Raw genomic sequence first — 15,960 nt, forward strand, 5'->3', positions numbered from 1 at the left:
GTAGGATGGAAGATAAAAGAACTCTGATGTTTTCTCCTCTGAACTAACTTTGCCCGTGTAGCTCCTAGCAATCCTGGAAACCTGAACTGCCTGTGATAGCAGCAGCAGCCTGGGACTGAAGCAACCAAGGGACAAATATGAATTTTGTTTTGTTAATTAGTACATTTCAATAGTTTATCAGGCAAGAATAACAAATTGCAGGGGGCAGGAGAGGGGAGTTGAAGGGAGAAATCCTGTGATGACTTTGGAGACACTTATGCTTTGGAGTCCAGTGTTTCATGACTTGCCAGAGCAGTGAAACATCTTGTCCATACAATATTTTACCGGTTCTAAGTATCAGAGGGGTAGCTGTGTTAGTCTGTATCCACAGAAACAAGGAGGAGTTAATTTGGGTTTGAATAGGGACTGGGAGTGGCTGGCTCACTACAAAAGCAATTTTCCCTCTCTTGGTATTGACACCTCCTCATCAATTATTGGGAGTGGACCACATCCACCCTGACTGAATTGGCCTTGTCAGCAGTGGTTCTCCACTTGTAAGGTAACTCCCTTCTCTTCATGTGCCAGTATATTTATGCCTGTATCTGTATTTTCACTCCATGCATCTGAAGAAGTGTTTTTTTTCCCCATGAAAGCTTATGCCCTCCTCGTTGTTTTTACTGGTTCTGAAACTCTTCTAAATGCTGATTCTTCACAAACCATCAGAGAAGGGAGCTTTTGATATGTGAGTGCCAGTTCACATATCCCCAGCAAATTCCCCAGCACTCAACCACTACCACCACCCACACACTTGCTGCAGCCTCAACCTCCAGCAGTGCATCGCAGGACCGCTCACCAGCATCCAGGGACAACTCTCAAAGCAGGTGTTTGACTGCACTGGGGAGGAGTTATGTGCACTAGACTGTGCTTGTAGCATATATTGGTTTAGGAATTTGATATTGTCTCCGTCTAGTGGGTGGCCTGAGCAACTATAACAGCCTACTACTTCCTCCACACTAAAGGAGCTCTCTTGACGCGGAGTCTAAAGGCTTGTGGGTTTGGTAGTTAAGATCTGGGTACTATCTCTGCTGATGACTGTGATGTCTGTGCATATACAGCTGTGGTTCATCACAGTAGCGTTCTGCCCCAAACACATGCAATCCAGTGGATATCAGACATAGCAATTCACTGTTCAAGCATTCTCTTGTGTCTTTGCTCTCTACACAACATTAATAATATGAGGAAATCACATGAGCCCAGTTGAATTCCAAATACCCCTACCATATGCTAGGCCTAGCTATGTACATATACTGCTGATTTAAAAGCATTTTGGTGGCTACGACAGCAGAAGACAGGGAGACCCACTAGAAGGCTACTAACTATTTAAAGGGCTATTACCCAATTCCTATACACTACACACCTCTAATTTATATTACAGCATCGCCGTCCCAACCTGAAGAGAAGGCTGAGGAACAGAGAGATGGTGACAGGTTAAGTGACATAGAATCTGTGTTTGCAGTATTGTTGTAGCCATGTTGGTCCCAACATGTGAGAGAGAGAAGGTGGGTGAGGTAATATCTTTTATTGGATCAACTTCTGGTGGTGAAAAAGACACGCTTCTGAGCTACACAGAGCTCTTCTTCAGGTCTGGGGAAGGAAGCAGAGCGTCTGAGCTAAAATACAAGTGGGGACAGAATGTTAAGCAGAAGGGGTAATGTGTGTTAGAGAGGTCATTTGAAATGAAGTGGGCAACTGGAGGTTCAATTGTTAGGTGGGGTTTGAAGTGGGTAATCAAGGGTAGCAGGCAGTGTGGTGTGTTACAAATTGTTGTAATGAACTATACAGTCAGTGTCCTGGTTAAGCCAATGGTTTTTGGTGTCTAGCAGAGTTATGAATTTAAGTTCCCTAGTTCTCACCTTGCACCCCACATTGGACCCCATCTGAGGTATCATCAAACAATTATAGCCCATATTGGGGGGGAGGGGGCACATCCTGAAAGAAATCTTTCCCAAATGCCCATTTCTGGCCTTCAAACACCCCCGCCCCACCTCACCAAACTCATCCTCAGAAGCAAGACCAGAACATACTAACTCAAAACAGCACCAGGCCCTGTCAGAACAACAGAGATGCAAAACCTGCAGATATATCTCCACTGCTAGGATGATCAATATGCCCTACAACACACCTTTCAAGTTCCATGAGTCTACACCTGCTTATCAGGCATGTGGTGTACTTCATCCATTGCATCTAATGCCTCAATAACAACTATCTGGGTGAAACCAGACAATCACTACACTCTTGAATGAACGCGCACAAAGAAATGATAGACAAAAACATCATATCACCTGTGGGTGAAACTTCTCATAAAACGATCACGCCATTATCCATATCTGGTCTTTCAGTACTTGTCGTCAAAGGAAACCTTCACACCTTCCAAAGGTGAGCCTGGGAACTTGAACCCTTTATGTGTAACAAATCTAACCCCCAGTTGTCCACTTCATATCAACTGAGTGCCTCAAACATGCATTACTCCTTCTGCTTAACAATCTGTCTCAATTTGCATTGAGCTCAGATATTCTGCTTCCTTCACCAGAGCTGAAGAAGAGCTCTGTGTGGTTTGAAAGCCTTCCACCACCAGAAGTTGGTCCAATAAAAGATACTTCCTCACTTTCCTTGTCTCTACTGTATGATAAATGCTAGCTCACTCGCAAAATGCAAATACTTCAAAGACCACTCTGCTAAACTTTGTCACGATAGCAGAAATGAATGTGCATCAGTGGTGTTAATCAAATTGGTAGAAATGATCACAGTGCTTGAAAGTCCTCATTATATATGTATCAATAAAGTGCAAAGATGATTCCACACTCAGGAAAGGCTTAAGGTCTTTGTCTCATTAAATCATTAGAAATGCCATGACGCTTATGTGAAAAAGAGGTTCTAATGATTAAAAACCACAAACTTGGACGTTAATCAACAGTCTGCTCTTCAAATGAAGTGGAGTGGGCTGAACCCAATTTAAAAAGAGGGAAGAAGTTTAAAGTAAATGACACTTTGTAATGCTTGCAACATCTTTTTATTATACAAAAATGTCATATGTTTTTTCAAATTTCAGAAGCGGTGCAGAGATTCATGCAGCAAAAGAGCAACCGGGAGGGAAAAATCTGAGCTTGAAGTTTGGAAAATTTGGCTTGTTTTCCCTTTTGAATAATCTGGGCTATTTTAGCTTATTTTATCTAAACTAAGTGTTTAACAGACTGAAGGGGGAAAAGCAGCCCGTAAACTAAAATCAAGGACAACTGTCTATGCATTATTGCATAGAGCACCAATCCCCATGTATTAAGGCTGTTTGCTCACTAAAGAGATTGGCAGGTGGTCTATTGGAGTGCTTAGGGTTTGAGCCTGGAAGTCTGGATTTCCCATCCCTGGGTTCTGCTTCTGGCTCTGTTGCTCCTTCACTGTGATGTTGAACAGTGCTTATATGTACTGATCTATGCAAAGAGGATGCAATCAAACTCCTCCAGGGCCACCCGGGGGGCAAGTGGGGCAATTTGCCCCAGGCCCTGCAGGGGCCCCCACGAGAATATAGTATTCTGTAGTATTGAAACTTTTTTTTATGGAAGGCCCCCCCCAAAATTGCTTTGCCCCAGCCCCCCTGAATCCTTTGGGTGGCCCTGAACTCTTCCTAGCTAAACCCCACAGTATCTGAATTTAGGGTTATGTACTGTAATGTGCCGGGATGTTGGAACAATTTGTTTAGTGGGTGTGGTGAGAGCCGTTGAACCAAATTGTAAACCCTGTATATGATGGAAACCACTTCAAGCCAAGGGGTGTGGCAGCATCCCCAGAACCCCTAGTTCCAGCACCTATGGTAATGTGCATTGATTACATGGCAAAATGTATCCTCTGTTTGAGCCTCTTTATCACAATAAATTCTATGTATTTGTTACTATTAAGAAAAGCAGGTTTCCCTTTCCATAATATCTACTCTGCAGCCTTCCTTGATCCCTGTAATGTACTGTGAGATCTACAGATGAAAGGTGCTGTGGAAATCCAAGGTATCCATCTAAAATAATAATAAAGACACAGACACACAGACAGAGAGAGAGAGAGAATCTTCAACTTGGATTTTATAAGGCAAACAACTTAGCTAGGTTTTCTTGGCAAGATTCCTCTGCCAGCTATGGATATGCCACCCCCCACTGGGGCCAGAGGTTGAGTGAGATTATGCCTGCCTTAATTGCTCCTTTCAGATCACCATGTTATTACTGTACATTGAGGCAGCAGGGATACTATTAAGCTGTATTCAGCTAAATATAAAACATTGGCAGGCCAGATCCTCCTATATTGGGCTCCTATAAATAGGGAAAAACTCCACTGATGTCAGTGGAGTTGCTGCTCTTTACACCAGCTGAGGAGCTGGTCCGGTATCGGCAGAGTCTAATAAAATTTTTAAAGCAATTAAAAACAACACAGAAACTCAGACCACACCAGAATTCTGACTTCAGGTTGTTGTGTCATTCCCTACCCTGCTCTGGTGTGCCCGGCTTACAAAGGGATCAGGGTTGCTCGCTGTTCAGAGGATCCCCTTAGAGAGGACCATATCCGCTGCAATAACCAGGGCTCTGGTGACACACCAGTGAATTGCCATCTGGCCCTTAATTGAGGTATATGCTCTTCCCCTGTTTGTGTCCTTTGCAGTGAGACCAACCCTTTGTGGTGAGCTATTGTGCTCTCTGTTATCAGAGAACTTTCTGCAGAAGATGGGCCATGGTGCAACTTGCTGAGGGCCTTTGGAGAACAACAGCCCCTTTGTGGGATGAGTTTGTCTGCAGGGGTGGGAAGGAGCCATTGTGCTAGAGGCAGGTATAGTTACTCCCAGGGCTCCTGGGCAGCTATGGCTCACACTCCCATTGCTATCACCTCTCCCAGGGTGCAGCATATGCTTCTCTACTCAATGAGTTGGGTCTGCGGCTTGAGCTGTGTCCACCCTGCAAAATGACAGGACTTGGACCTGAGTCTCAGCTGGACTCAGGCTCTGATCCAACCCGCTAGCAGAGTCCTAGGACCTGGCTCCCAAGTGCTTGCTGAACTGAGACTGATTTTCTGTGTGGACAGAATGGGAGCTGTGGTTCAAACATGACTCAGAGCCCAGGTTTAGCATGCAGTGTAGACATACTCCGAGGGGAGGAGGAATGCTCCTTCTACACTCATTGCCCCCTTCACACCCAGACACAGTCTAGCCCTGTGACAGTTCATGCTCCCTACATATGGCTCTTGAGGCCCATTGTGATAAGGTCCCTTCAGGATGGGGCAGGCTGAGGTCCATTTCGAGTGTATAAAATAAGAGTTAGCTCAGGAAACCTGGGGCAGGATCTGGTGAAGGTCATTCAGGCAGGCCCTTCAGTAGTGACCCTAGTAAAGGAACACAGATCAGCGGTATGGATTGGGCCTGATTAGCCCTCAGCTGGAGTATTGTGTCTGGTTCTGGGCTCCACATTTCAGGAAGGATGTAGACAAATTAGAGAAAGTCCAGAGAAGAGCAACAAAAATGATTAAATATCTGGAGAACATGACCTATAAGGGAAGATTGAAAAAATTGAGTTTGTTTAGTCTGGAGAAGACAAGACTGAGAGGGGACATGATAACAGTTTTGAAGTACATAATAGGTTGTTAAAAGGCGGAGGGGGAAATTATTCTCCTTAACCTCTGAGGATAGGACAAGACGCAATGGGCTTAAATTGCAGCAAGGGCCGTTTAGGTTGGACATTTTGCACGTTTTTCATACTGTCAGGGTGGTTAAGCACTGGAATAAATTGCCTAGTGAGGTTGTGGAGATTTCCACATTGGAGATTTTTAAGAGCAGGTTAGACAAACACCTGTCAGGGATGGTGTAGATAATACTTACTCCTGCCAGGAGTGCAGGGGACTGGAGTAGATGACCTCTTGAGGTCCCTTCCAGTCCTATGAGTCTGATTGTGTCTGATTTTCTTGGTCCTTGTTTCTCTCTTGTGGCCAGTAACCTGAGAGTTGACCTTGTATCCTTTGAGTCTTTGCAATAGTTAAACTCTGGGATCCAGATGAACGTGAGTCTCTCTCACTCCTGTGTCCAAGGCTGAGCCCTGACCTATTCTCTCTGACCCTGCAGCCCACTCTTAATGTCACAATTACCTCAAAGAAGCACAGTCCTTTCCCTCCCTCTCCTCATGGCGGGATTACCCCAGAATAATACCCAGTGGCATTTGGGTCATTCATATTCTCTAGCAATCTAGTGGCACTGAGGGTGGTGCTCCCCATTTTGGGTGCACAGGGGACTGGTCCCTCTGCTTAGCTCTTACTAAGATTAATGGGAGTTACAAACATGCATCGAGGGCAGAATGAGTATACCTCTCAATATTATGTTAATGCATCTATTTTTGCTATTAGATACCTTTGTATGTTTAATGACCTTTTATTGGTACAACGATGTCAACCTTTTCTGTGAAACACAAGCTGTGTTTTCTCCACTATTCAGTATTCAGCAAATGCAGTAACCTCAGGGTCACACAAACTAGTACCCTGTGTTCCTTTAAGGCAAAAAGTAGCCTCTGCAGCACCAACCCTCTGCAGTACCAAAGCCTCACTTAAGTCTTTAATGCAAAAACTGAGCGGAATCTCAGCCCAAAGAAACCCTTTTGGCCCAGCTCAAAAGAAGATCCTTTGATGTCAATATGCAGCCGTCTCTTATTTATTATTTTTTATTATTCTGTTAACAGCTGAAATGAAGCAAGACTATTCATAAATTAAATATTTAATGTAAAGTTCTATAAGGCACCCCTTATAGAAAAGTCCTGTGAAATTAATAGAAAATAAGAATTTGATTATACTGTTTGGCCAATGTATGGAAGTTAACAGAGAATTGTATCCCTGCTTTAAAATTAGGTAGAGTGATTAAAACACCTATAGAATTTAATATTTAATGAGATCTTAGCTCTTGTGTTTTAACGTTATTCGTGTAGAATCCTAACACATTTCTACAGAATCCTGTTACATTCTAAAGGAATTTTTCAATAAGGGACCTGATTGACATACTCTCTCTATGTGTATCCCCAGAACAGGTTCACAGAAGGCAGCAGTTACTTAGATTGTAAGCCAGGGGTCGGCAGCCTTTCAGAAGTGGTGTGCTGAGTCTTCATTTATTCACTCTAATTTAAGGTTTCGCGTGCCAGTAATACATTTTAATGTTTTTAGAAGGTCTCTTTCCATAAGTCTATAATAGATAACTAAACGATTGTTGTATGTAAAATAAATAAGGTTTTAAAAATGTTTAAGAAACTTCATTTAAAATTAAATTAAAATGCAGAGCCCCCCGGACCGGTGGCCAGGACCTGGGCAGTGTGAGTGGCACTGAAAACCAGCTCGCATGCTGCCTTAGGCACCCATGCCATAGGTTGCCTACCTCTGTTGTAAGCTGTTTAGGGCATGGAATATCTTTTTGCTCTGTGTTTGTCCTGCACCTAGCACACTGGGGTTCTGGTCCATGACGGATGCTCCTAGACACTACAGTGATACAAATAATAATAATAATATATAAGCTTCCCACCTCGCCATGCCAGCATGTCTCAGTCCTGACCTGGAGGGACAACCTGTCAGTCTATTTCAATGTACATGTCCATTTAATCCATTTATCAGCTGACACACATAGGTGCCAGTTTGTGCTGTTTTTTTGTAATATTTTGTAAACAGTCATCAGCTAGTGGTAACCTGTCATCACTATTGATTTGAGCTGGATTAGAACTGGTAACCTAGAGGTAAAAGGCTATCCGTTCCCTCAAGTTTAAAATTTCTTTTTGGTTTGACTCTTTATTGCTGGTTGTCTCTTATTTATTTGGCTTTTTAGCTTAGTTTCTGGGTGCAGCTGCCCACCCTGGTTTCCTAAAGGACTACTTTGAGAAAATGCAGCCAGAAATATAGGGTAGTGCAATGACAATATTAAATGTCAAATGACCGCTGTCTATCCTGCTGATCAATATTGTCTCTTTGTTTACTTGTAGTCCCCAGTCTGTAATCATCTGTTGTCTCTAGCCCAGTGGTTACCAAACTTGTTCCGCCGCTTGTGCAGGGAAAGCCCCTGGGGGGCCGGGCCAGTTTGTTTTCCTGCTGCGTCTGCAGGTTCGGCTGATGGCAGCTCTCAGTGGCTGCGGTTCGCTGCTCCAGGCCAATGGGAGCTGATGGAAATGGCGGCTAGTATGCAGGAGCGCTGCCAGCTTTTTTGCTGCCCTAGGCGGCAGAAGGTCCCGCCCCCAAAATGCTGCCCCCGACAGAGGGGGCGGAAGGTCCCGCCGCCGCGGTCGCCGCCCCCCAAATGTTAGCGCCCTAGGTGACTGCCTAGGTTGCCTAATGGGTTGCGCTGGCCCTGCCAGTAAGTCCCTCAGCCCACGCCACTTCCAGCAGTTCCCATTGGCCTGGAGCAGCGAACCGTGGCCACTGGGAGCCGCGATGGGCCGAACCTGCGGACACGGCAGGTAAACAAACTGGCCTGGCCCACCAGGGGCTTTCACTGCACAAGCGGTGGAATAAGTCTGGGAACCACTGCTCTAGGCACTGTACTAATACAAATAATAAATTGTAATAGTCGATGCAGTGGACCAGTTTACTGCTCATGTGGTTCCTGTTCTGCAGCTAAACGGAGAACCTCTGTCTAGGGCTGTTGATCTAGCACTTTTCACAATCTCGTTCTCTATGTGTCTGTATAAAAGAGAGAGAGCTGGGCAAACTTTTCCAGTGAATAGTAAATTAGCATTTTTCAGGGCACCCAAACTTTTTAGGAATTTGAGCCAAATTAGGCAAATAGTTTAGCTGAAAAAAGTTAATTTTCCACCTTCCAAAATGTCAGAAGATTATTGTGTGAAAAACTGGAAAAATAAATAGTTTTGGTTCAGAATGAACCAATTTATTTTTTATTTTTGGTTCAGCCACCAAACTGAAAAATCAATAACTTGACATATAAAACAAACTAACTTTCTTAATTGCATCCAGCCAACTACTTTTATGTAAATCTCAGCACAGTCTGGATAGTAGGGTGATGGGGATAACAGACTAAAGAGAATTTGACTCTAAAGGAGCCAATTATAAAGGCTGGAAAACTGGTTTTATCATAACAATACAGGCAGATCCCGTAGCTGTAGAGTCCCTGCCAGATCCCACTCAAAAACAAGAGCCCCCAGAATGTATCACTGTCTTCATTTAAGCCCCAGTGTCACAAGTTTTTTGCCCTTTTCTACAACATTGCAAATGTGTCAGAATTAATATGTGATGCCGTACCACTGAGTAGAACTCAGAAAAGGATTTTTTTCTTAAAACTTCTTTCAGCAGCATTTCAAATGTCACTTTTTTTTCCACTTAAAATGTAAGACTAGAAGGGGGAGAACAGATGGGAATTCACTACTTAAGGCTTTAATTCATTTTGACCTCCCAAATGTCTTGTGCAAAGCACTGACTGGGCATCTGAACTCCTATTTGAATGGGTTATTTTAGTCATTGGACGTGTGTGACAGTTGTAGAATCTAGGCTGTGAGCTTCTGCGGGCAGTGACTGTCCTTTTGCTGTATGTCTGTATGGCGCCATGCACAATGGGGCCCTGATGCCTGCTTAAGGCCTCAAGGTGCAATACAACTGAATAACAACATGGAAATGTCCCCCCACAGAGGTGAAGTTGAGCTAAACACAGGACACCAAAACATCTGAACACTCAAAATCCAAATAAAATTTTCACAGATTGAACCTCTCTTCAGTGAAAAAGTCAAAGACAACCGACTGTGTGCAAAGCACTTAGGTTCTGGGGGGTAGGAGTGTGTGCCTGATCCCACTTACAATTAAATCCGTGGGAGTTTTGCTTGATGGGGCTCCAGGAACATAACAAATAGGCAATGAAAGAACTGTTGTTTTGGCAGTTCTTGTTAGACCCTGAAACCAGCTGAGCTACAAAAAAAAAAAAAAAAAAAAAAAAAAAAAAGAGAGCTAAATTGATTTCCTAACCAAAATGGCAACAGATGCCTAAATGTCACTGCCCCTTTAAACTCTGAACAAACTGAACCTTCTGTTCTGTTCTTTCCCAGTACAGTTTGCAAGGACAACCCCTTAAATGACTCCGTCTCTGCTTTGCAAATAGCTGCCCCGTTTCAGAACTCAAGGTATGTTTCCATGTGGCAAGATCTAATTCCAGACCTACTGAGTTATCTAGTTGCCTCTTTAAATCCTCTATGCCAATCTCTACCCAGTAAACGGAAACAAGCAATAATAAGATGGTTAAGGGGGCAAGGAAGGGAAGAGGCTGAATTCTAGCTTTTGTGAGGAGCAGGCTTCATTATTACTAGCTGAATAGAAAGGGAAAGAGGCCCACGTCACTCCTGGTGTAACTCCATGGAAGCCAGTGTAATAAGACCGGAGATGAATTTGGGCCAAGAATTTCGGTGACTCCTGCCCACCTTCTTGGTGTGTTCACAGCGTGTATATCATCAGGGAGAGATTCAAGGTAACCCTGGCCTGGGTCAAATGAAAATACGGGGCCCCAAGCCCATTTTTGTGCTTTGGTGGACCAGAGGCAGGAGTGGAAATAATCTCCAGAGAATGCTGGCCCCTTCTTAGTGGCTGGATTGGCTGATCTGTTTGATCCTGCTTTGATCCACCTTGGGGGTACCTCAGACCACAGGACAAGCTTAGTAATTGGGAATGAATGATCAACCCAACACACTTACACAGAGATCAGCACCAGTCTAATCTTTGGTCTGAGCTATTTAAATCTTTCCAGCCAGCTCTGCTGAACAGCCTGTGCTTTCAGGGTGTTCAGAATCTAAAATCAGATGGGCCTGTTGCAGACACCCCTTATCTTCCATAATGGGCACCCTACCCTGGAAAAAAACCCCACTGTAAATTAGCACTATCTTATGGGTCTCCCAGTGCATTCTGGTGTGATCCTCCTACCTAGGCCTTTTTTCTGCAATGGGATTTGTGTGGGTGTGAACATGCCTGTGTGGCATCCCATCGAACATTGAACTCAGTGGGATGTTGCTAAGGGTAAAGGTTTGACAGTGCAGGTCACAAGGCAGGATTGGGCCTTAGACTGTAATCTCCCCAGAGCAGGGCTTGTGTCTTGCTGTTATGGCATGCTTAGAGCTCTGCTTCCCAAATACCAATAATCATATCCCCAAACACCCCTGAACTTCGGGGTGTTTAACATTTGGATCCGACTGTTGCAGCTTTCTCTCTTACTAGAACATCACCCAGATTTTTAATTTCCCCAAAAGCAAACTTCTTGCATCTGTTTCACATCAAAACAGTAAAGAACTGCAGGTTAGATGCATCCCTAGTGCATTCCACTGACTTCAGACAAGAGACACCAGGGATGAATTTGGCCCAGTATTTCTGTGCAATGCTCTGGCTGCTGTGGCTCTTACAGTACACTCCTATTTCCTTGCCATACCTCTGCATTGTAGGTTATTTACAGAAGTGCTTCCTAAAAATAGCCAGCTGGTTTGAGCTCTGTCGTCTCTATCACCCCACATAGCAGCCAGACTCTGCACAGATGGGCTGCTCCTTCAGTGATGCTCTTTTACAGAAGGTTATTCCACATAATCTCATTATTCCTGTAGCAGGTGATTGTGCTGAGCTGCTGCTGAAGCTTGTTCCCAGCATAACTTTTTATTCTCCACGTGTAATGTCGAAAGTTAAGTCTCTCGGTACGTGCTTTGTTCTGGTTCATGCTATTTTGGGATCTGGACTTGTAATACTTTTATTTTGAATTCTCTTTAGAAAATTCTCCCACATTATTTCTGATAGTGACAAGCTGTTATTTTCATTGCCCTTGGCATTCAGCATTGCCAGCCCCACACATTCAAAAATCGTGTGCCAGGCTTAAAAGTCGTGAGAATTTAAAAAAATAATAATATGGTCATTGTTTTCTTGGTTTTGAACCTTTAGTTTAGGGTTCATGTTTTCCAGTGTCTCTCTCTCTAACCATGAGGTCTAGAAATGTACTTTCATTTTTTTTAAATGAAAGCTCAGATTCTCACATATTCCTCTGACTCTGAGAGCTGAAGCTCTAGGAAAAGCACCAAATAGTGCCAGTAAAATTGCACAAGTCAGCAAAACTACTGATTTGTGTTTAATTCTCATATAAGACCAGACTGCCACCTTTATTCATATTGAGTAGTACCAGACTCCTCAGATAAATCCCATTTAAAATGCATGGAACTACTTGTGGAGTAAGATCTTACTTGTGCTGAATAGCAGTAGCACAGTCTGGCCCACAATGCCTTTGCAAGTTTTAATATGGAGGGCAGCCTGGAGCTGCAACGCTCTGAGGAGCTGGTGTGCCCAGCCAACAGGTAAAGCTGACTCGGAAGCTGGAGCAGGCTGCTGAAGTGCCAATTTATGCCAGGTCTCCTAAGTGACGTCAGCGTTCCCCAAAGCTGTTGTATGGAAAGCCCTGGAAGCCTTAGTCCTCTGTTTATACAGCACAGGTGACATGTCAGTACAAACCTCCCAGTTCTACCCAGCTAGTGTTCCTCACCTGTGCCACAGATCTAAGGATGAGAAGCTTGTTCATGGAAGGAAGTCTCCAGGGTCATTCGTTCCTTGACCTCTCTCCTGAGCCCACAGGCAATGGTATCAAATGAATGTTATCTATAAACCCACCCCAGAGAAGTATTTTCTTTCTATAGCCCTTAAGTGGTATGTGGTACTGGACAGACACATTAAAAAGACAGGTCCTTGCATCCAGAATGGAAGTCAGAGAAGGGACGGCAAGGAATGCCAAGCAAAGCTGGAGGAGTAGGGGACTGATATGGGAAGTAAGAAACCATACACATCTCATTGCTTCCTATTCTTTCTTTTATTTTTTGTCATCATGTTTGCTTGTTGACATGTATTTGTATAGAGGGAGGCAAGTCAGACAAGTGGGTGGCAGTATGGGCTAGCAGATGGAGCACTTGGACTGAGAATCAGATAACCTGGCTTCTGTTCCTGGCTCCATCACTGACCTGTTATGTGACCTTGAGCAAGTCACTTCGCCTCTCTGGGATTCTGTTTCCCCTCCCACCTGTTTCTCGTCTATTTAGATGTAAATTCTTTCGGGCAACAAGTGTCTCTTGCTCTGTTTGTACAGCACCTAGCACAAAGAGGCCCCATTCTTGGTTGGGCCTCTAGGCAATACTGCGATACTGCTAAGGAAGGCGAGGAGTTGAAGAGTGAAGGTATTGGCATTTTGTGAAATGGATTGTGCAGACAAATGAACTTCCTTCTCTTTTTTTTTTTTTAAGGCATATCTTTATTGTGGTGTTTATAAGCTGAGCATGCGGATCTGCAAGCCATAAAGTGCAGCGCCTCAAAATATAATGCAATACAGCATGAGATTTGTCAGTGAATAGCAGGATAAAGGGTGTGATTACAGACATTGCTTTCGGAGACACAAATGCAAGCACTTGTGAGATGATAGCTTAGTGTTTCTAATGATCTCAGGAGCTCATCTTGCAGAGATTGCTTGTGGTTTATTACAGCCTTCTGTTTGTCGGTAGGTTGGAGTCAGTAGACAGAATTGCTGTATTCCATTTCTCTACCTGCTGGAGCTTTTAAATGCTGCTTTTATTTCCCTTGGCATTAGTTCCCTGTCACAGGCTGCATAGTCACTGTGAAAAGCCTCTGGGACTGTTTCTACATTACACTTTACCTCCCTAAGTAGAAGACAGAGAGAGTTTCTAAGTAAGGTCCTGGGGAGTATTCAGGCTTTTAGGCTACCGCACCTGAGGTTACGAAATTGTCCTTGTATGTTCCTGAGATGCTTAGGATGGATATTTGGATTGGTATTGTCACCATTTTAACAATAATCTTCCTATTCTGTATCTAGTGATAAGTCTGTTCTATTGGAGGAACGTTTCCCCAGTTTGGTAACCTAGAAGGAGTGCATAGGAAAAGAGATCTAGATGGCACAGTAGTTTCACAGAGTAGCCTTTCTTCTATGAAGATTTACGTCGTGTTCCTTCAATGTGTTGTATATGGGTTACAAGTAAAATGAACTATGTAGTCTCAGTTCTAGTATGGATGGTTTTAGCCTATGTTAAAGGGCCAGATCCTGATACTGTTGCTCATATTGAGTAGTATCTTATTCTGGGAGTAGTCCCATTGAAATCCATGCTTGTGGGACTCCTCGTTCCGAGTAAAGCTATGAAATTCTGGCCCTAAGGGAGCCCAATGTGTTAGTCACTGCCTAGGAGTGCTCTAGGAGGGGTGGTCTGGCAGTAGTTGGCTGGCAGAGCTGTGTCTTTGGAGAAGCTTATGGAGCCCACATGCTTGCATGGCAGCATTTAGTGGTGCAAAGAAGGGAAGAAACAGTGGGGCGAATACTTAGTCCCTTCTTTTGGGTGGCTCGGCATGCCTGCAGACTTGCCAGAGTCACGCAGGATAACTCTGTTGGATGGGCCTGAATTATCCAGACTTAGTGATTAGCATAGTGCTTTCCTCAAGCCTGTTACACTTACACGTGGCCTGCCTACTTAGCGCCTGGCTCTCAATTTCCCATTATCACATGTTCCTAAAATGTTATATTAATTCCTGAAAAAAATAATTTGAAAGGACTTGCATCCTCCATTTCTGTATTTAGAAGAGAATGTTGCTCTGAAAAGAGGAGGAACGTCTCTTCTTGGCACATTTGAGCTTCGTGGTGTTTGGTGTTAATGCATATATAGGACAGAATAAAGCTCTCCAGTGTTAACCTATTTAAATATGTAATTTTTCTATTTTTTCTATATTAAGCACATTTAAACGAGTGATGGGTGAACGAGTTCCAGATATCATAAAAACCATCTGGAACTCGTGCCCCTAGAGGTGAGGCCTAAACTAAAATTTTAGATCTGACCACTTTCAACATTGGGAAAGTTCAGATCCAAACTGCATCATAAGAGCATCGAATCGGAACCCCTGAATTTTATCATTTGCAACCTTTACATGCAGCACCTTTCATATTCTGGAATTTGAATTTGTGCAAATTCTTGTTGGTATTTCAGTGGAGTAGCAGTAACAGTGCCTGATCCTCCTCTTAATGTACACCAGGAAACTCAGGGAGAACTTAAAGAAGTCATCTGAGTTGCACTGGTGTGAGATCAGAAGTAAGCCCACAGTATCTTTTATGTTAGTCTGCTCCTTTTTCAGTGTGCACAGTATACAAATACACACACATACTCTCTCTCTCTCTGTTGGTGGCACATTTATTTTTTGTAATAAAAGGCTGTAGTTACAAATCCAAGATAGCAAAGTGATTTGCCATGATTAGGCATCATGTTTTCACTCATACTAATTCATAAGGAGGAGAGTCCCAAAAGATCCACTAGTTAATAAAATAATTCCACCACTTCAATAAGTTTAGTTATTTTTTTCTAAAAAGAGTGGTGTATCAAACTGAAAAACTTAAGGTTTGTAGAATTAAACCAGGCTGAAAATGGAGAATTGTTGTAACACATGTAACAAATGATTGTAGCTATAATACCAGTCTGCTTAGGGATAAATCATGTCTATTTTTCTGTGAAGTACTTGGGAATGCAATAAAATAATAAAAGTGAGGACTATGAGAGTAAGAATTAGCTTGCTAAAATGATCAGGTAAGAGAAATGTATGGATCTCAATGGATAATTCTTAATACATCACTAGGTTAGGAACTGGGGTTTCCCAGTGTAACATTCCATGCAAATATTGTATTTGGGCTGATTGCAGAAGGCACATTGGCTAGCAAGGTCATGTAATGAATAATTATTTTTTCAATTTATTATCTGGTTATCCTTTTGGACCAGCATTTCATCTTCTTACATTATCTCCCAGTGGAAAAGTGATCCTTTCCCATTTCTGCTCTGTATTCGGGTGATCTGACACTTCACACCATGGTTGAATTGCTAAGATTGTCTGTCTGACTGTGGGTCTGCTGCTGAGTGAATATCACTTCTGCAGTATTTCAGGTCTATT

General features: G+C 43.3%; 1 protein-coding gene across 5 annotated transcripts in view; it reads left to right on the forward strand.

The window, feature by feature from the left end:
* The window catches only part of MAPK4 (mitogen-activated protein kinase 4), a 145,511-nt gene that overhangs the window by 23,076 nt on the left and 106,475 nt on the right, over window positions 1-15,960 (forward strand). Inside the window, exon 1 of one of the 5 annotated variants that reach the window (XM_039545837.1) lies at window positions 10,078-10,145. The exons of the other annotated variants lie outside the window; for them this stretch is intronic. The gene's annotated coding sequence lies outside the window, so the exon portion shown is untranslated. Of the gene's footprint in view, window positions 1-10,077; window positions 10,146-15,960 lie in introns of those variants that run through there. 5 annotated transcript variants of the gene reach the window in all.

This window comes from Mauremys reevesii, linkage group 6 (assembly GCF_016161935.1).
Source record: "Mauremys reevesii isolate NIE-2019 linkage group 6, ASM1616193v1, whole genome shotgun sequence".
Taxonomy (NCBI): Eukaryota; Metazoa; Chordata; order Testudines; family Geoemydidae; genus Mauremys; species Mauremys reevesii.